Source organism: Sapajus apella, unplaced genomic scaffold (assembly GCF_009761245.1).
Source record: "Sapajus apella isolate SASKATOON/1434 unplaced genomic scaffold, GSC_monkey_1.0 scaffold33, whole genome shotgun sequence".
Taxonomy (NCBI): domain Eukaryota; kingdom Metazoa; phylum Chordata; class Mammalia; order Primates; family Cebidae; genus Sapajus; species Sapajus apella.
The window spans coordinates 21781149-21803439 of record NW_022436973.1 but is presented as its reverse complement, the minus strand read 5'-3'; the positions used below and the strand labels follow the sequence as shown (position 1 = coordinate 21803439).

Sequence of the window (22291 nt, the reverse complement as noted above, 5' to 3'; positions counted from 1 at the left end):
ACAGAGCAAAACTCCGTCTCAAAAAAGAAACAAAGAAAAAGAAAAAAAAAGTCCATGATTTATACAGAAGCAAGCTTTACACATGCAAAAATTTTCCTAATTTAAATGACGAAAACTTTAGAAGATGAAGACAAAAGGAACAGGCAAACCTCAATTTAAGAGAAGCTGACAAATAAAAACAGGAACTTTGAAAGCAGGCAACCTGAAGTTATTAACATAAAAAGATTCAATACAGTTCATTTAGTAGTAAGCAACTTTAATACATCTAACAACACTGAATCCACAAAAATTCAAATTAAATTAAACTTTTCCAGAGCAAATTTGTAACATGAGGTTCACTTGTAATGTTACCTAAAAAGTAGTTTCCTTTCCCTTGTCACTGCAGGCTTCCTCCAACACCCCGGGGCTGGAGCCCTCCAAAGGAGGACTGGTGCAACTCTCTGATATCAGACTATCCTTAGGGCACATGGAGAGCCCAGGGCAGCTTTCCCAAGAGCGGCCAGACAAAAGCAAGGCCACTGGCCAGCTACTCCTGGGCCAGCTGGCATGGAACAAAGTGTCTGGTTCCTACCTCCACAGCAGAGGAGGCTCTGCCAGCTGGCTTTCAAAGGACCGCACTAGTTGGAATGCTCACAATTCCTTTCAAACCATCTGGCATTCTTTTAGAACCCTCAATTTACCCAACACTACATTCTGAGGTCTGAATTGCTCAGATAATTGAAGGAGTGTCCACTACCTACCTAGATAAGAAAAGAAAGAGGCAGAGCAAATGCTAAGTCAATTACTTGAAGAAACAATTTCAACAACTAATAACTGCTCTCAATTTTAGCTTGTATATTTTGTATTTTAAAATCTAAAACATTCCCATGATTATTAAGCAAACTTTCAAAATAAAAACCAAGACAAATAATAAGAGAATAAGCTAAAACAGACTAATATGCAGAAAAGTTGTAGGAATGCCTTAAGGTTAGAAGTACATGACTCTCCCTACTCTGAACTTCTACAGAGCCTGTCTGTATTTTTAATGTGGTCCTCAGAATAGACTTTGTACTGCTACATATATTTACCTTTCCAGCTAGCCAGTGGGTAAAAAGAACACTGTCTTATAGCTACTTCAAAAAAAATCTGTTGATATATTGGGTGTTTTTAAAGCTCCATTTCCAGAAATAAGAAAACTTAATGTGGAAAAACATGAAGAAAGAACCTCACCTCTGAGAAAACCAAACAAAGAACAGGACTTGGCTTGAAATAAAAATATTTTATCAAGTGATCAAAATGATTTATTGGCTGGGCATGGTGACTCCTGCCTGTAATCCCAGCACTTTGGGAGGTGGTGGGAGGGTCACTTTAGCCTAGGAGTTTGAGACCAGCCTGGGAAACATAGTGAGACCCTGTTTGTCTCTACAGAAAATTTTTTTTTTGAGACGGAGTTTCGCTCTTGTTACCCAGGCTGGAGTGCAATGGCACTGTCTCGGCTCACTGCAACCTCCACCTCCTGGGTTCAGGCAATTCTCCTGCCTCAGCCTCCTCAGTAGCTGGGACTACAGGCACGCGCCACCATGCTCAGCTAATTTTTTGTATTTTTAGTAGAGAAGGGGTTTCCTAGCCTGGCAGGCTGGTGTGTACCTGTGGTCGCAGCTACTTGAGAGGCTGAAGAGGAAGGACTGCTTGAGCCCTGGAGGCTCAGGCTGCAGTGAGTTGGAAATCATACTACTGCACTCCAGCCTGGCTGACAGAACAAGACTCTTGTCTCTTAAAAATAAACAAACAAATACATACCACATACAACACCAAGAACAGTTTAATCATCATATTAACAGCCCATATACCCAAGGAGATACAGTAATTTAAACAAAAATGTTATAGAGACCAAATCAAAGTCAAATATTATAAATTGGAGGAGCTATAATAATTATAATTATTATTATTTTTCACTGAGTTTACTCCCAAGACAAGTACTGAGTTTAGCATTTTACATATTATCTCATTTGGAACACAAAGCAAATACATGAGGTAGGAACTATTATTATCCACATTACAAATGAAGAAACAGAGAGATTAGGAAACCTACTGGAGGTCATACAGCAAAAAGTGAAAGAGCTGCAATTCTACTCAAAGCAGTCTGATGCCACAGTCCAGGAGCAGGACTGCCAATATTAAGTCATACATATGAAAGAATGAAATGTAACACAGGGAAAAATTCAATCATTAATATGTTCTTCATAATTTTTTCAACTCTTAAATGTAGCAAAAAAAGGTGTGTAATTAAAAAAATAATAAAAATGGATTCTCTTGTTAGAAATTTTTTAAAAAAGCTATTTTACCAGGTCAGTTGTGCCTCTTTTGCTCATACACTGAGTAGATACTTGTGCCACCTGCTGTCCTAGGGGACAGAGTGGTAAACAGGAGAGATGAGGTACTTGCTTTGCTTTCCTGGAGCTGACCTTCTGTTGGGGGTAAGTGACACAAAAATTACTAAACAACAGAATTTCAGAGAGTAGGTAGGGAAGAAATGTAAATTTCTCTTTTGAAAAAGTTAACCATGCAGGTAAACAGAAGGGATAGAGAAGGGTCTGGGAAAAGTTGTTTGCTGAAGCTTATTATTCTGACTTTAAAGATGGGCAACGTCACCGTATGTGTGTATGCTGACATGGATAGCCCCCTGGAGGGTTGCTCATGATGCAAGAGAGAGGGCACAAATGCAGAAGCTGTGAGATATGAGGAGGTATGAGGTATACAAGATGTGAGGAGGAACATAGCAGGAGGGGAGCTGGCCTCCAATAGGAGACAGAAAACATGGGTCCGAAGGAAGGCATATTTCTAGATTTGGTAGGGAGAAGATGAGGGGTTTCTATCTGATATCTTCTAAACCTCAATGAATTATGAAATCAGCTTATCTGAGTAAGAGGAATGAGTTGCTGATGAGTTTAAGGAGTGAAGAGAAGTTATGAAATAGTAATAGGCAAAAAGAAAGATCTTATTAGGAATCAGTGGTAGCTTTGCTGGGCAGTGCTGAGTGCCCACTTCAGATTTTTGGTCATGAATCTGAAGTTCTTTTGTAATATCCAGCCACTTGGGTGGTGTCATGGAAAAGCCAGATGAATGATAAAGCAGCTATAAATAGAAAAAAGGATTTTTAATTTAAAAAGTTTTAAAGAGTAAACAAAAAATGTTTTAAAAATATGTATCCAAATTAGTCAGGCGTGGTGGCACATGCCTGTAATCCCAGCTACTTGGGAGGCTGAGGCAGGAGAATAGCTTGAACCTGGGAGGCAGAGGTTGGAGTTAGCTGAGATCGTACCACTGTCCTCCAGCCTGGGTGACAGAGACCCTGTCTCTAAATAAAAATATGTATCCATGAGATAAACAAAAACATACTGACAATGTTCTGTCAAGCTGTGGTCTATGTACGTCCTTTGGCTTCCATCTTCTCATCACAGAAATTCTTCCAAACAATATATTTGTCACATTTAATAATGACATATTTAATCATGGAGCTCAAGATAGTTTCTTTTTGGTCATGAATAGTTCTGTCATTTCCTAAGGTAGATTTTTAAAAAATGCACCTGACAGCCTTCATGTTGATTCATTTCACTACTCGAAACTCTCTGTGATGTCAATTGATATTTTCATTGATGATTTCATTTAAAAGTAAAAAAACTTAACACCCTCTCTCAATGAACACATACACATCTACAATGCTTAATCTCAAAATGTCTGAACAGTGGTCACAAGGCAAATGGGAAGGGAGATGCTGGCCTGATGGCTCTGGGCACCTAGCAGTGCCAGGTGCATGTTCTTGATCTTCTGTGTGTGTTCTTAAAACACAATGCTCAAGACCCAAAACATTTGGAGGAGACTTCATGTCTGCACACATTAAAGAGGAGGAAACAAGGATCCCACTGCTTGACAGAGGCACAAGAACAACACAAAGAATAGCATATTGGGTAAGATGGGAGAAGTATGTACACACATATATGTACGGCCATTTTTAGAAAATACAATCTACCCCACAAGCAAAAGGAAAGAAAAAAGATCTATTCTAAGGTATGTCATGAAATGTCAGGAACACTAGGGATAAACTGAAGATCCTAAAATTTTCCAGAGTGGGAAGAAAAAGGGAATGGAGATTAAAATGATATTGGACTTCTCAATAGTGACAGTGGAAGCTAATGGAACAATGTCTTCAAAACAGTGACGCTAATTTTCAATCCAGAATTTAACACGAAGCTAAACTACCATCCAAGTGTGAAGGTAATATGAAGGCATTTCCAGACATGTAAATTCTGAATTCAGGAAGGAATTTCAGATTTTGTATGTACCCTTTCCCAGGAAGGTACTCAAGAATAAGGAAGACACACGGTCCAGGAAATAGAAGACCTAACACCGGAGGAAGGTAAAGGGAATTCCCAAGATGATGACAAAGGGAAGTCCCAGGATGATGGCTATGCAGTAGTCCAGGGAGCAAACCAGTCCAGACTGGAATAGGAGACAGGGGGCTCCAGTAGGACCATCTCCTGGGGAAAATATATGAAAGTGAGTAATTATCTGAGACTATTCAAAGACAATCAGTTTTGTCATAGAGTTTGGATGAATTAGTGACTGATCCAAAGAAAACTCAGCAAATGAAAACCAAACAAACAAAAGAGGCAATTATTTAATTCAGGAGCAATAAACGTTGTACAAGAAGAAAATACTGTAACAGTACCCTACGTGGCCCATCTGTGAATAATAGGAACACTGTCAGTCATATGCATACTGAATACCGACTTAACTGTCAAGTATGAGTGGGAAATGGAAGGATGGTTATGTGAGACAGTTAAGTCTTCAACTTCCAAAATAGAAGTCCACAGATAATATTGAAAAGTGAAAAACTAAGAAACAGCAGTATAAACATTAAAAATGAAATAAATATAAAGGTATTGGTGCTGACCACGCAGCAAAAAAAAAAAAAAAAAAAAAAAAAAGAAATATAAAGGTAAATACCAAAAGAAACCAGTAAGAGTTGAGAGTGGTTGAACCATATAAGACTGCTGATTTTGATCATTTCTCAATCTAAAACATGGCAATTTCATATGATTCAAGCTAACACATAATAATAATACTATTACTGATCTTTAATAAACTCCCATTTAAAGAATAAACTCCCATTTAAAGCAGTAAACAATTATTGGCTGGGCGAGGTGGCTCACACCTATAATCCCAGTACTTTGGGAAGCCAAGGAGGGTGGATGGCTTGAGGACAGGAGTTCAAGACCAATCTGGCCAACATGGCGAAACCCCATCTCTACTAAAAATACAAAAAAAAATTAGCCAGGTGTGGTGGCCCGTGCCTGGGTCCCAGCTACTTGGGAGGCTGAGGCACTAGAATCACTTGAAACTGGGAGACACAGGTTGTAGTGAGCTGAGATTACATCACTGCACTACAGCCTGGGGGACAGGGACAGACTTCATCTCAAAAAAGAGAACCCAAAAAACAAAAACAAATTATTGATAGAGAATGCTCAATGGAAAAAAAATTACTTTTTGTTATGAGACATTATTGGGAGGATCATAGATCCTAGTTAACGAAGTGTTAACATATATTCTCTTACCATCACTAACATAATAATATTACTATTCTAATGAATAAATATTTACCATTGAAACAGCATTTAACATTATTTTAGGCCGGGCGCGGTGGCTCAAGCCTGTAATCCCAGCACTTTGGGAGGCCGAGGCGGGTGGATCACGAGGTCAAGAGATCGAGACCATCCTGGTCAACATGGTGAAACCCCGTCTCTACTAAAAATACAAAAAATTAGCTGGGCATGGTGGCACGTGCCTGTAATCCCAGCTACTCAGGAGGCTGAGGCAGGAGAATTGCCTGAACCCAGGAGGTGGAGGTTGCAGTGAGCCGAGATCGCGCCATTGCACTCCAGCCTGGGTAACATGAGTGAAACTCCGTCTCAAAAAAAAAACAAACAAAAAAAACATTATTTTATCTATTTTGATGATCTAAAAGTTAGTTTAGAATTTTTCTTCAATCATCGTACTACAGAATGCTAAACTATGGGTTGGCAAATATTTTGGTTAACAGAATCCTGAATAACAAGGCCAGGCTGTATTTAGGTTCCTTTGTTGATATTAAAAATAGCTAAGTCACTCTTGCAAAATTAAAGTTCCATGAAATTGCGATACTGTGCAAGCCTATTTCAGTGATAATTCCGGTTATACTACTCTGTTTATCTAAGACTTCCCCTTATGGTTTGTTTTAAGGGGACACCTAAAAAATGTCTTACGCAGTCAAGACAGGCAGTTTATAAATGTATTGGGTCGCTCCAACATTAGTGACTTTAGTTAATAAAGCTCTTGTTTTTTTTTCCTGCTTCATTTTTCCTTCATAAAACCTCTTGTTTTAAATTAACTTATCTGAATTTAATTGATATTAAGATTTTATTTAAATCATGCATCATAAAACCAAAACTTCCTCAATTGAAAAATCAACTTTTACTAATTTTTTTTTACTCTTTGATTTGAACGTGGTAACATAAGGTAAGAATTTAACAAGAATAATGTATCCTGATCCAACCATGGAAAATTTCCCCTTCAAATTAAAAGCAAATGTTTTAAACAGAGGGAATGTACATAAACAGATGCTGTGGAAGACTGCTTAGTTTACATTTCATTTTCCATTTAAAACTACTAGGAATTAAAATACACGTGATTTTAAAAAATCTTAAAAAGAAAACAGAACTCATACAATTATTTATGTCACCCAATGTAAGCACCTCTTAATTTTTAAAAACTGCTATTTTGAATCAAAAGATCATAATAAAAATATATATTTTTTTTCAGATGGAGTTTCACTCTTGTTGCCCAGGCTGGAGTGTAATGGCACGATGTCGGCTCACTGCAACCTCTGCCTCCAGGGTTCAAGCAATTCTCCTGCCTCAGTCTCCCGAATAGCTGGGATTTCAGGCGCCTGCCACCACACCTGGCTAATTTTGTGTGTTTTTTAGTAGAGACAGTGTTTCACCATGTTGGCCAGGCTGGTCTCGAACACCTGACCTCAAAGGATCCACCTATCTCGGCCTCCCAAAGTGCTGGGATTACAGCTGTGAGCCACTGCGCCCGGCCCATAATAAAAATATCATGGAGGTGTGTTTTTTACAACTGAGTTTACCTAATTTCCCAACACCCTAAAAGCATAAGGGTAGAAGAGAAACTGAAAATCATCATGCAACCAGAGTTAACAACTATCTTGCAAAATTCATATACTTTGTTTTAAAAACAAAATATCAAGGAAGAGCAGGTTGCTATCTCAACAGCCTCTTTTTAATTGGTCTACATCAACACAACCTAGTCAGGCAGGCAGTCGGACAGAGCCAACGTCTGTGGGAACCTACAGAGCTTCCTTCTCTCTGGGGATGAGGACAATGAAAAAAGGTGTTCTGTTTTCCAGTAGTCCTGTAAGAGGAGCCATTGAGCTGGGCTGTACAACCAGACAACAGAACAGAGGAAAATTCACATCAAAGCAAAGGCGCATGCCAGGGTAATATGCAATAAAACCCTCTGCCAAAGCATTAAGAAAAAAAAAGCAAGGAGGTGGAGAGAACCTGCTGGACCACCTTGTTGTTAACACAGGGAGGCAGGAAGAAACAAAATCTGCCTCTATTCAGGAGCGGAGAAAACAGTCCTAGATATATTGGAGTATTCCTATAGACATGTTTATGAGCATACAGACAAATTACCAACGAACTAAACCCAGAAAACAGTGTTCTATACGTTGGCGTATTCCCATGTAGACAGACATGAGTTAACCATTAACTAAGCACCAAAAGGCAAAGTATTCTAGAGACACAGCTATATAAGAATTTAGACGCACATTTCCAATCAATAAAATCCAATGGTTTTACTGTGAGAAAAAAACCTGCTGTTTGAAATAACATCAAAGAATTGGGTAAAGGTGTGATGAAGTTTTATCCCCTCCTCTTTTCCTTATACCCTTGTTGACAATCTGATTTCTTAGGTGTCCCTCTCACTTGCATGCGCACACACAGACACACACACACACACATACACACCATTAGGTCTCCAGAAACAAAGGAGGGTCCTTAATTCTCCGGCCTGTGGAAGCACACACGCCCCCCTGCCCACAGATGGTGACTCTCATTAATGAGCAAGCCGAGGGAAGAGGTCTCCATCCTGACCACTGCCATACACACTGTGACAACGGGGCACGAGACAGGCGCCACAAAGAAGGGGAGGAGTGGACCGGGACCAGGAAAACACTGCCACGCCGCGACCCGCAAGGCGCGCGCCCACCGCCGGCGCGGAGGCAGCGTCCTCGCCATCCTCCTCCTTGCCTCCCAGCTCACCCCAGCCGCCTCCCACGCCCGGGAACCCGACGCCGAGGCTCGGGCAAGCAGGACGTGCGGGGGCTCGCGCACCTTCCCTCTGTGATCTCCCGGTGACAGCCCCGCTCTGCCCTTTGAGCCGGACTCACCCTCCAGTCCCCGGGTCGCGCCGGACCCTCCTCCGCGTCCCTCCTCAGCCTGGGGCCACTGCCTCACCCCTACGCCCCGCGCCCGGCCCGCCGAGGCGCCGGAGAGTGTGTAGGGGTAGGCAGGCGCGGGCCCGCGGTTTCCTCAGCATCCCGAACCCGGACCGGCTGGGTTCCCAAACCCCAGTCTGGGGGCGGCGGCCCACGGCGCCCCCGCCCTCCCTAGCTCACTTACTCGGGCGCGCCAGCGACAGTGCCAGACGTGCGGAACCGTCACCGTCCTGCAGCGGGCTGCGGGCTGCAGGCGGCGAGCGTCTGTCCGGACTGAGCGCAGCTGAGGTGGCGGCGGCTGACTGCGCTCGGCGGCCCCTCGCGAGGGGCGGGCCCGGCGGGGGAGGGGCGGGCGCCGCGCCTCTCATTCATGCAGCGGGGGCGGGGCGAGAGACCCGGATGCCCGGGCAGCCTCCGCCCATCTCGCGGAGGGCTCGGCGGCTTCAGAGTGTGTAGTGCGCATGCGCGCCGCTCCTTGGCCAGGCCTGGTGCTGCCACGCCCGCTGGCGCTGGGCCGGGTTAGAGCTACGCGGGACAGACGTTTTCCATTGACGGTTTAGTATTTTTGCGTACCTACAAGTATTTTTTAAAGTTAAAGCTTGGAACGCCACCTCCTTCCTAGCATCCAACTTGACAGTCCCCGGGGACACAAGGATGGTCACCTGGGTTTCCATTAGTTTGATGGGGAGACGGTGCGCACCGCACCCTCCTCAATTTGCCTCTTCTGCTGCAGCCTCTCAGCTGAATGCTAGCACCTTGGTGATAGCATTCAGCTGAGAGGTGAATGCTTGGTGCAGACTTAAACTCTGCCCAGATAGTGGAGAGAGGTATGTTCGAGAAACAGTGCATTCCTTTGTTTACATCCACTCTTCAAACTCTGGCTCCCATTCTACAGGGCAGACAATAAATTGACCTCCGATTTTGGGAGGCTAAGCTCTTCTTGCAATACCAAGGCCTAGGGTCTAATACAAGGATCTGGAGAGTCCTCTCTTGTCTTTAGCAGGCAGTGTATTCCGCAGATACTGTCTTGTTCCCGTCGCCTTGTCACTGTTACTCCTGGGGCACGGAAGTTTCTGGAGAGGCTGGGAGCCTGCAGAGGGAATGGCTGTGAAGCTCCACAGCTGAGTGTGTGTGCACCGCAGCTCAGGGCTTGCAGAGATGTCTGCCCCCTCTTCTTCAGTCCCCATGTATCCCCTAGAAGTTCTCCTTCCCTTTCTTAACCTCTGAGACCCTGTCATACAAACCATAAACAGCTCAGTAGCTTAACTTTGGGAAGCAAAAGTCACCATGGCAAGCGCCTACAGGCATGTTCCTTCTGCTTTGGCAAACCATTAACCACCAAGGCAGGGAGGAAGTAAAGAGGTAAACATTAGTGAACGTCTCAAGAAGTCATCTGCCACCCAATGATCACAGTCCCCCAAAGCGATAGAAGGGTAGAGACTGGCAAAAGGAAGGGAGTGGGAGACCTCTAGAGCTGCCTGTGCCAGGGCTGTCCTGGGGAACCCTGCCCTCCTGGCTCTCAATCATAGCAGTTACCAGGAGGGTCTTTTCAACTCTGCTTTGCTCATACCTCTCACTGTGTCTAAAAGCTCCCCTCATTTCTCCCCCGGGCTGTTGCAGAAGTCTCAATCCATTCTCATGCAAATCTATTCTCACGGTTTTCAAATCTGCCTGTGTTTGTTGTCTTTTTCTCCTTCCCGGCCCCATCTGGCTCCTTGAGCCTTATTTTCCAGCCATTTACAGAACAGCACCATGGTGTTTCACCTCGGTAGTCACCAAGGTGACTCCTGTTTCTTGCTGTTCCCCTACTAGGAAAGAAATACTTACCTAGCAACATGCAAAAGTTGCTTTTTTCTCTAAAAATCCGCAGATGCTTATTAGGGGAGTGAAAATACTGTGTCTGATACTATAATGGTGGAAACATGTGGTGACACATTTGTCTAAACCCATGGAATGTATAATACCAGCAGCAAACTCTAATGTAAATATGGATTTGGAGTGATAATGATGTGTCAGTGTAGGTCCATCAATGGTAATAAATGCTCCAGTGGGGGAATGTTGATAATGGGGGAGGCTGTGTATGTGTAAGGGGAAGGGCTAGAGGGGAACTCTGCACATTCCTCTCACTTTTTTGGCAAACCTAAAGCTACTCTAAAAAAAATAGAGTATTTACAAAATCATTTTTTAATAAAGTATTTTTTCTGCCCCACTTATTAACAGACCTTCCTTGGGAATTCCCACCTGTTCCCTGTTCCCATTTCCCTCTCAGCACTAGGCTCCCTTCAAGGTCCTTGCTGATTTGCATATTTTCCTACCCCAATGGCCAGAGGCATGTGGGTCTGCCATGGCTGTTGGTGGAGGTGATGTTCCCTGGCGGGTTGGGGAGGCTCCACGGGAGAAGGAAGGGCTGGGCTCCTTTTCTTTGTTCTTCCTTCATTTAGCTTCCTTCCTTTCCCCTGTGTTTGGAAACCCATTTTGTTTGTTTGTTTAGAAAGGTTAACTAGTAATTCACTAGTCCAAACAGGCTGTAGGGTAGAGGATGGAGTGGCTCACTTCATGTGTTTTATTCTTGCGAAAATTAGGGGTGAGAGGGAAAGAGAATGAGAGAACGAATGTAAGGAGGAGGGGCAGTGTCCAGTTGCTGTTTGCAGGGAGACTCATCTTACTAAAATTTTGCTGAGTCATCAGCTAGTCCAATTGGTTTTTAGGGTCAAGGAGAAAGTTTTCCCTTGGGGACTGGACAGGTGGAAACTGGCTTCGCAGTTTCCACAACATATGGCAGGATCCTGCTCTTCTGTCCCCTGCAGCGGGTTGTCCCGTGTCCCCCTTGAGGAAGAAATTGCAGTTTTTGTCCTCCTGGTGCTTCCAGCTGGAGGTTCACCTGCTAGTCCCTGATCCTCTTTGCTTAGCGATGCACAGGGGTCTACTCATCCCCCTGCAACTCCCACCCCCCACTACTCTAGGCAAAATGCAAGTGGTGAGAGAGTGTGGGTGGGCAGTTCTTTCTCTGGAGGGTGTAGGTGGGTACCTCAAAACAGCAGCCATCTAGGACCTGAAGTGGTGGCTTTCGCAGCTAACATGTTCCCTTGTTCCATGTGATGGGCAGGGTTAGGGTACGAAAGACCTCACTGTTTGGGGTTTCAGAGGATGCCCCTCTTTCTATCCCTCCTATCCATAGTTCCCCCTATTTCCTCCCTTATACCCCCTTTTAAGCATTGTTCTCACCCCCAATCCATCTCCAAAAAGTGACCTTACCCACATGGTCAGAAGTCCTTCAAGACTCTCCTGGAAAAGAAATCACATCTACTTTTAAATAAAATGTATGACTAATTTTGGAACACTGAGAGAAGGGGGTTGGTTTCAGTCATCTTTGGGTCAAGTGCTCAATACAAGTTTGCTGAATGAATGCCTGACTAGTCAAGACAAAATCAGTTTTTCAGACAGAAGCTAGAAATCAAAGGTTGCCTGTAGCCCCACCCTCTGTCCATACACTGCACCTGATGGGGTCTGCCCATCTGTTGAGATGGCACAATTTCAGAAAAACATCCCTCCCACTGGTCAATCATTTGAAAGCTTAATTATTCAGAGTTCTAAATGACCCCTTTCAGGATTGACCATACAATGATTTGACCCCTTGGACTGTACCCTTAGAGGGGCCCCACTATTTCTGTGAGAGCAGTGGATGTTCTGTGTTCCCCAAACCTCTTCATCCAAGAATTCCAAAGAGACTCCTCCTGCCTAGATCTCTCCCGATGGTCCTCTCGTCCTCACAGCCCATGGGGAACTCTTGCTGGGGTGTGACCCTGTCCACGGAGGGGTAGAATTGCTTCTTAATGCAGAATGTGTGTGCACAACTGTGAGACAGCAATAGTGGGGGAGAAAGCGTAAGTTTCTGTGTGCATGGTACCCTTGGGACTGGCTGTGTGCCCACCCACAAGCCAGCAAAGGAGGTGGGAACCAGGGATTCTGTTTACCCAGCCACCAACCAGTCATGTGGCCTTTCTGGCACGCATAGGCCCAATCACCCAGAACTCCTGAAAATATAAATGTTCTCAGGATCTCATGTGGGAGCCTCTTAGCTCAGAGCAGCCACAGATACAGGAGAATGGAAGCATGATTTCCCAGGGGTAATACAACCTGCTCAGACTCATTTTTGGATTGGAGGATGCCCATGTCAGTATGGATTCTCCTAAGAGCAGATCTTGAGACAAGAGCTTGGATGTAGGTAATTTTTTTTGGAGGTGATTCCAGGAAATAGGAGTGAAGAAAGGGGGAAAGCAAACTGTGAAAGGGAGAGAAGCTAACATTAAGGTATGTTGATGGGCCAATCACTGCCATAGGCAACTGAGGCTCAGTCCAGCTAGGCGTCCACTGAGAAATCTTGTAGAACAGCCCTCAGCATCATCTTCCTGGATGACAAGGAGGCTAGAGTATTTGTCCACTGACTTCAGTGTCTCTGTTGCTTGCAGATGACCATCAGGGTGCCTTCTTTTCTTTTCTTTTTTCCCTTTTTCTACTGGGCAGAGCTGGGCATCTGGCAGGGCTGGCTTTGTCCCCTGGGCCTCTGGCTCCAATGGCCCCTGTGCCCAGCAGTCCAGCTCTTGGAACCTGGCTGAATGGCAGCCTCTTGGGGGCCTGGAGCTCTGGCAGCCCAGCTGTGTGTGGTGTCGGGTTCCCTTCCCTCCCCTCCCCACCTTTCCCTTCCCCTCCCATCCCTTCATCTTCCTGTCTTTCTTTTAGTCTTTATTTTCTTTCCTTCCTTCCTCCCTCCCTCCCTTCCTTCCTTCTTTCCTTCCTTCCTTCCTGTCTTCCTGTCTTTCTTTTAGTCTTTATTCCCCTCCCTCCCTCCTTCCCTCCCCTCCCTCCCCTCCCTCCCTCTCTCCTTCCTTCCTTCCTCCCTTCCTTCTTTCCCCAGTCTCACCCTTGTCACCCAGGCTGGAGTGCAGTGGCGTGATCTATACTTACTGCAACCTCTGCCTCCTGGTTGTTCAAGTGATTCTTGTACCTCAGCCTCCTGAGTAGTTGGGATTACAGGTGTGCACCACCACACCCAGCTAATTTTTGTATTCTTACTAGAGACACAGTTTTGCCATGTTGGCCAGGCTGGTCTCAAAATCCTGGCCTCAAGTGATCTGCCCACCTCAGCCTCCCACAGGGTACTTTCAAGTTACGCCTATGGAACAAAGCAAGCTGTTCTTCTAAGCTCTTCCAGTTATTAATTACATAACCCCCACAACTGTCACCACCATTAAGATACCACCATCATCACAGCTTCTGACCCTCCAATATCCCCTAGCCAATTATGTCGCTGCCTTTTCTCCCTGCTGGGTTCTGTTAGGCCTGAGCTTGAAAGAGAAAGGAATAAAGTGGGATGATATCTTTGCCCATAACTCATTCTAAGAAAAAGGAACTATACTGGTTTTCTTCTTCCATTTAAACTCATCCAGTCTACCCAAATAGCTCTCAATCATATCACCTTATCCCAAAGCAAGGGACAGGAAAGAGGAACAGGGCAAGAAAGCAGGCAGGCTTTCTGGAATGACTTCTGCCACCACAGAGTCATAGATGCAGAGCTGGAAGGGATGAATTCTCTCATTTGGGAGATGAGGTCACCATGCAGATAAAGAGACTCAGCATCCTCTGCTTTTCCTGCTGCTGCAGCACTTCCTCCAGGCAGGCTTCCTTGGTTTTTCTTGGCTTCCTACCCTTCCAACCTACACCATCATAATCTGGACTCAGCCTTTTATTCCCTCAAAGGCTGACTCAGGCTATGACTGACGGAAGAAGCTTGGACTCTGTAGGGGAACAGCATTGTCCATGGAGAGACTCGGCTTCCATCCCAGGCCTTTAGTTCCGTTACTTAGAGTTTCTTATTTGCCTGTCTGTCATCCAAAAAGACTCACAAAGAAGGGAATTTAGGGAGGAGATATCTCCTTAATACGGCTAGAGTTTTTTTCCAGGTTAAGATAGTGCATTAAATCCACCCATCTACTTTTGCTCCTCCCAAAACTCAGTAAAACTATTAAAAAGGGATTTTTTTTTTTTTTTAAGACACAAACTCATGGTCATGAAGACAGAAGAGAAGAGACAATAGTGGTGGGGGATGGGCAAGAAGAAGTTGGAAAATAGAAAACAGATGAATGAGTGGTAATTGACTTAGCAGCCCCAAGAAAGCTGAAACCCAGGGAAAGTTAAAAGCAGCCCTATTTTCATGGCAAAATCCAAGAAAAAAAAAAAGAAAAAGAAAAGGAATTGGCAGTCTTAGATATCTCTGGTACTGAGCAAGCCAAAAACTCAGGATAACTGGGTGAAAGGTGATTGAGAAGCAGTTAAAGTCTTGGTTCCCCTTTTCCACCCTCCAAGCTGCAGGTCTCTCTCTCACCAGGCAGAGGACTGGAGATTTCATCTCCAGAGAGAGTGAAAAGGAGGTTCTCTGAGCTGGGGCAGCAGGCACAGCTGAGGACAAAGGTGGCATATGGAGAACAGGGGCTGTTAAGTGAATATTTCCTCACTGCTTGCTGAGAACCTCAGCTTTCTTCTCTGCTCACTTCCCAAATCACTGGCAGCGACACTCTACCTCTTTTCTCTGAGAACTCTGACCAGCCAAAAGGGAAAAGATAAAGGATACTGGCATTCAAATTTCCGGTAAATGACCATTCACATCTCCCTATAGTGAACCTCAGTTGACAAGCCCAGCTCCTATATCAGGGCTTTTCAGTCCTTTACTCTTAATCAAGAGCAGACAGCTAAAGATTATGTCTTAGGTTCCTTAGAAACAGAGGCTGTGATGCAGATTCAGGTTCATGTGATTTATTGAGGGCAGGCTCTCGGAAGAAGCACCTTTTTCCACCCCCAGAACGAGCATGAAAAGGAACTGAGCAAGGATGTGGTCTTGGCTGGAGTCTAGCCTCAGTCTAACTCACAGGCTCTGGAGCATGAATTGCACCACAAGGTTGATCTCACCTTGGAGCAAGAGGGCCAGCTTTTGTATCCATATATTGATAAATCACTGGCTGTGGTCATCTAGGCACGGTGGCTCACGCCTATAATCCCAGCCAGGGAGGAAGTCATGAATTCCCAGGCAAGGTAGTTCCTGGCCGAGGACAATTCCCTAGAGAAAGTGGTGGTTCTGGTCTATTAATGACTGAGACTTATAGCCGCTGACGATATGGGCAGAACACCAATAACATCTACTATAGATGACCAGAGTACCAAATATCTGAGGAAAGCTGCTAACATAGAAGATAGAGAACAAATAACCATAAAAACAAGTCAAAACAAGCAAGCAAACTCACAATCAAAATAAACAGAAAAAGACAAGTTAGAAGAAACCAATACTTTTTTTTTTTTTTTTAAACCGAATCTCACTTTTGTTGCCCAAGCTGGAATGCAATGACATGATTTTGGCTCACTGCAACCTCCGCGTCCCAGGTTCAATCGATTCTCCTGCCTCAGCCTCCCGAGTAGCTGGCATTATGGACATGCACCACGACACATGGGTAACTTTCTATTTTTAGTAGAGACAGGGTTTCTCTGTGTTGGTCACGCTGGCCTCGAACTCCTGACCTCAGGTGATCCACCTGCCTCGGCCTCCCAATGAGCTGGGATTACAGATGTGAGCCACCAAGCCCGGCAATCAAGACTTATTTTTAAGAATAGGAGGTGATATTATACCCATGAAGCAAGAATAAGATGCTATTTTGAGACAGGAAACAAAAAATAAGCTTTAAAACACACACACACACACACACACACACACACACACACACACACAGTAGCAGAAATGAAAATTTCAATAGATGTTTTGGTTAAAATGTCTACAATATCTCACAGAAAATAGATCTGAAAGACAAAACAATGAAAAACAGGAAAGAAAAGATGAGGAACGTATGAGGAATAGTCCAAAAGGTTTAACATCTGAATAACAAAAGTATTTCAGAAAAGGAGGGAAGGAAATTATTAATGAGATAATTCCAGAAAAATTCTCAAACTGAAAAACGTAAATTGTCAGGTCAAAAGAGCTCACTGGCTGGGTGCAATGGCTCACGCTTGTAATCCCAGCACTTTGGGAGGCCGAGGAAGGCAGATCAAGAGGTCAAGAGATCGAGACCATTCTGGCCAACCTGGCAAACCTCGTCTCTACTAAAAATAAAAAAATCAGCTGGGCGTGGTGGCGCATGCTTGTAGTCCCAGCTACTCGGGAGGCTGAGGCAGGAGAATTGCTTGAACCCAGGAGGTAGAGGTTGCAGTGAGCCAAGATCGAGCCACTGTACTCCAACCTGGTGCCTGGTGACAGAGCGAAACTGTGTCTCAAAAAAAAAAAAAAAAAAAAAAAGGGCTCACCGTTTGCCTAGTTCAACCAAGGCACATAATTGTGAAATTTCACAGCCCTGAGGGTAAAGAGAAGATTCCACAAGCTTGAATAAATAAAAGAACAAGTCATATACTAAATGTTAAGGATCAGAATGGCTCCGTACTTCTCTTCACTGGTAAAGTTCCAGTAACACTGGAAGGGAGAATACTAGAGTAATATCTTCAAAATTCTGAAGAAAAATTGTTTCCAGTCTAGAATTCTATATACAGTGAAACAATCACAAAATGAGTGGAATGAAGACAATTTCAGATATGCACATCCCATGTTTCCTTTTCTAGGAAGTAATTTAAGGATGTGTTCTACCAAACCAATGGGGTAACCCAAAGAGAAAGACACAAGATGTGGGAAGTGGGGGATCCAACACAGGGGAGAGGGATGAGGAATCCCTATGAGGCTGAGATGATGAGTCTTGGAGGATTGGAGCAGAGAGACTCAAGAGATAGATATGGTAAAGACTGTCATCACCAAAGTGACTAGTGTCATTTCGTCATTTTTATAGCCACTTTTTGTTAGAAGCACAGACTTTTGAGGTAAATTAGATAAAAGACAGAGACCTCACTTATTGTTGGAAAGAAGACTGGCCTAATACTGTTGAGGCTTGGGTTTTAGTTCTGGCGCACTCTTGAAGTAGGTATAAGATCTGTGTAAGTCATTTTTCCTCCCTGGATCGCAGAATTATCCTCTGTAAATGACAAGGAGAGGCTAAGTGAATTCTATGTATCTTTAAGGCCATAATGCCTTGGTGGCCTGTATTCTTCATGGTATTTTCAATGGCTTTTGAAAAATGCAGAGTCATGTAACTACCTCCACAGGCATGCTCCAGAACAGTTGCATCACCCCCCAAAAATCTCTCACGCTACCCCTTTGTAGTCAACCTCTTGCCTTCCCTTAGCCTCTGTCAACCACTGACCTTTTCACCATCCCTATAGTCTTACCTTTTCTAGAATGTCAGATAAATGCAATCATACAGTATGAAGCCTTTCGGATCTGGTTTCTTTCATTTAACACAGCGCATTTGGTTTGATGTACTAACCAGCAATTACACTGATCTTGTTTTCAGTTCTCCCCCAAAGCAGATGCTAAGACAAGAATTCAAGTGCAAGTAGGTATGTGGGAGGTGATCTCAGGAAGCACCAGTTAGCAGAGGGAGACAGGGAAGGGAAAGAAGCCAATACAGTGTGTGTCAGCATCGAGCTACCACTGGGAAATAAGCTCACCCCCCTGGAGACTCTGGGATCCAGTGCAGAGCACACATCTCAGCTCTATCCAGTCCAGGGAGTGAAAAATCTGAGATATTTATCTACCAACTCCCTATCTATCAGTGGTTGAGTCCTACTTCTTAGGGCCTTCTCTCTCTAGCACTTCTGGCTTGCCCTGTACACAAACCAAGCATGTTCCTGTGGCTAGAAATAAAAGCCTCCATGCAGAAAGCAACAGGTGTTCACATTCAGCAGCTTTCCTTGTGCAGGGGCGAATGCCAAGGGTGATGTGTAAGACACTGGCAGCCTCAGCTACTTCCAACATGATCCAAACATTTTTATTGTTGTATGTGAAAGGAAACACATATATACCATAAATTCTTAAATTCATTGTGCTGGATAAAGAGAGAAAGTCTTGGATTTCTTTGCATTAGGCCAATTTTAAAGGCTACTTTTCACATATAAGATGGGCAAAGCACTTTTTAAAACATTTGCCTTAGATTTTCACTGTATTTACGGCTCATAAGGGTGCTTTGTATATAAAACTTAATGTTTAAGAAGCACAAGCCCATATGGTCCATATTCAATTCCTCAATTACTAATACAAATCTCAATTCAAGCAAAGACAAAGGATGATATAACAGAAGCTAAACCCAACTTGTGAATAATGAGAATAATTGATTTGTTTAGGTTCTATTATTCAGAACATAGTCTTTCTTTTCTTTTTTTTGAGACAGGGTCTTGCCTTGTAGCCCAAGTTGGGGTTGGAGTGCAGTGGCACAATCATGGCTCACTGCAGCCTTGACCTCCAGGGATCAAGCGATTCCCGAGTAGCTGGGACCAGAGGCACATGCCACCATGGCTGGCTAATTTTAGTATTTTTTGTAGAGACAGTGTTTTGCCATGTTGCCCAGGCTGGTCTCAAACTCCTAGGCTCAAGCAATTCACCTGCCTCGGACACCCAAAGTGGTGGGATTACATGGGTGAGGCACTGTGCTCAGCCAGAATGTTATGTCTTAAATTTATCTGTGTTGCCAGTTGGGTCTCTTTGCTTTTTTAAAGAAAATTTAATTTTAAAATTTACTTTTTTTTTTTTTGAGATGGAGTCTTGCTATGTCGCCCAGGCTGGAGTACAGTAGCACAAGCTCAACTCACTGCAACCTCCCCCTCCCTGGTTCAAGCAATTCTCCTGCCTCAGTCTCCTGAGTAGCTGGGAATACAGGCACTCACTACCACACCTGGCTAATTTTTGTAATTTTTAGTAGAGATGGGGATTTCACCATGTTAGCCAGGCTGGTCTCAAACTCCTGACCTCAAATGATCTACCCACCTTGGCCTCCCAAAGTGCTGCTGGGATTATAGGCATGAGCCACCACACCAGGCCTGAGCTCTTTTTCTTAGCTATCCACCATCATGTAACTCTCCTTACTACTCAGTTTGGGATTTATTCTGTACATATGGGTGAGTGCTTGCTCTCAAATGCATACTCTCAAATTTCTTATATTGTGTACATCTAGATTCCTCCAGGTTTCTTGCTAATGAAATTCCTTTAAAATTGACATTTAATTTTCAGATGATGGTGGATTCACATGAAGAAATAATACGGAACAGCCAGGCACAGGGGCTCATGCCTGTAATCCCAGCACTTTGGGAGGCTGAGGCGGGTGGATCACGAGGTCAGGAGTTCAAGACCAGCCTGGCCAAGATGGTGAAACACTATCTCTACTAAAAATACAAAAATCAGCCGGGCATGATGGTGGGCACCTGTAACCCCAGCTACTCAGGAGGCTGAGGCAGAGAACGGCTTGAACCCGGGAGGCGGAGGCTGCAGTGAGCCGGGATTGCGCCACTGCACTCCAGCCTGGATGACAGAACGAGACTCCATCTAAAAAAAAAAGAAAAGAGAAAAAGAGATAATATGGAACAATTCTGTATACTCTTCATCCAGTTTCCCACATCTTGCCTAACTATACCATAGTATCATAGCCAGGAGGGTGACATTGATATATCAATCTTATTCCATTTTCACTAGTTTTATAGGACTTGTGTGTATGTGTGTATTTAATTCTATGCAATTTATCATGTGTAGATTCATATAATCATCATCATCGTTGAGATTAAAAAAATAGTCCAACCCCTGCAAGGATATCTTGTGCTGCCCTTTTATAATCACACCTGCATCCTCCCTTCCCACCCGCCTTGTCCCTAACTGGCAACTACGAATGAGGGCTCTCCATCTGTTTAATTTTGTCATTTCAAAATATTATATGAATGAAATCATGCTGTATTCAACCTTTGAGAATTGGCTTTTCCACATCTCGTATATTCTGGGAGAGATTGTGTAAAATTAGTGTTGATTCTCTAGATGTTTGTTAGAAGTCTTCAGTGATTCCATCTGGACCTGAAGATTTTTTTCTTAGGAGCTTTTAAATTATAGATGCAATGTATTTAATGCCTATAGGATTTTTTAGATTGTCTGTTTCATCTTGGTTGAAATTTGGTAGCTTGATAGATTGAAATTGGTTCATTTCTTCTCAGTTGTCAATTTTATGAGCATACAGCTTTTCATGGGATTTCCTTATTATCCCTTTAATGGTTGAAGAAATGAAGTGATATTCCCTGATTCATTCCTGATATTGGTAATATTTGTCATTGCTTTTTGTTATCTTTATCAGTCTTGCAAAAAGTTTAGAAATTTTATGAAGTTCTTTGAAGAAACAGCTTCTTGCTCATTGATTTTACAAATTGTTTTCCTATTTTCAATTTCATTGATTTTTGCTCTTTATTGTTTCATTCCTCTTGTTCGATTTGGGTTTATTGTGCTCTCTTTTTTTCTAGCTCATTAAGGCAAAAGCTTAGATTGTTGATTTGAGGCTTTAGCTATTTTTTTTTTTTTAGAGGAAGAACGAGAGAAAGAAAGAAAAAGATAAAGAAAAAGAATAAAGGAAAGGAAGGAAGAGGAAGAGGAAGAGGGAGAGAGAACAGGGGTGTTGCTTCATTGCCCGGGCTAGAATGCAGTCTAAAACTGGGTATGCCTGTAATTGTGTTTAATAATAGAGACATAAAAAAAAAATGAGGGAAGAAAATAATTAACAAGCAGCCAACCAATATTTCATTTAAACCTGTAAATACGTGTGATGTAGTACTGATAAGAGTGTATATTTTGTGTATTTAAAGTGGAGAGTTCTATGAATGTTAATTAAGTCTACTTGTTACGAGTCTGAGTTCAAGTCCTAAATATTGATGTTAACTTTCTGTCTCATTGATCTATCTAATATTGATGTTGAAGCCTCCCACTATTATTGTGTGGGAGTCCAAGTCTCTTTGTAAGTCTTATATATCTGGGTATTTCTGTATTGGGTGCATATATGTTTAGGATCTTTAGCTCTTCTTGTTACATTGATCCTTTTATCTTTATGTAATATCCTTCTTTGCTTCTTTTGATCTTTGTTGCTTTGAAATCTATTTTATCAGCAAAAACTGCAACTCCCGCTTTCTATTTATTTATTTTAGCTCTCCATTTGGTTGGTAAATTTTTCTCCATCCCTTTGTTTTGAGTCTTTGTGTATCCTTGCATGTGAGATGGATCTGGATATAGCATACCAATGGGTCTATAAATGTGTGTTTGATACTGTCATTTAATGTTAGCTGGCTGTTTTGCCCATTAGTTGATGCAATTTCTTAATTATGTTGATGTTCTTTATTTTTTGGTATTTTTTAGAAAGGCTGATACTGGTTGTTCCTTTCTATTTGTAGTGGTTCTTTCAGAAGCTCTTGTAAAGCAGGCCTGGTGGTGATGAAATCTCTGAGTGCTTGCTTGTTCACAAAAGATTTTATTTTTCCTTCGCTTATGAAACTTAGTTTGGCTGGATGTAAAATTCTGGGTTGAAAGTTCTTTTCTAAGGATGTTGAATATTGGCCCCCACTCTCTTCTGTCTTGTAGGGTTTCTGCTGAGAGATCTGCTGTGAGTCTGATGGGCTTCCCTTTGTGGGTAACCTGACCTTTCTCTCTGGCTGCCCTCAGTATTTTCTCTTTCTTTCTTTTTTTTTTTTTTTTTTTTGAGACGGAGTGTCGCTCTTGTTGCCCAGGCTGGAGTGCAATGGCGCGATCTCGGCTCACCGCAACCTCCGCCTCCTGGGTTCAGGCAATTCTCCTGCCTCAGCCTCCTGAGTAGCTGGGAT

At 43.3% G+C, this 22291-nt stretch overlaps 1 protein-coding gene across 2 annotated transcripts in view; it reads right to left on the bottom strand.

Moving 5' to 3' along the window:
* The window catches only part of RNF24 (ring finger protein 24), a 75139-nt gene extending 66266 nt beyond the window's left edge, over positions 1 to 8873 (bottom strand). For both annotated transcript variants that reach the window (XM_032295526.1, XM_032295527.1), the window contains exon 1: positions 8721 to 8873. The gene's annotated coding sequence lies outside the window, so the exon portion shown is untranslated. The remainder of the gene's footprint in view (positions 1 to 8720) is intronic.
* Positions 8874 to 22291: the final 13418 nt, after the last annotated feature.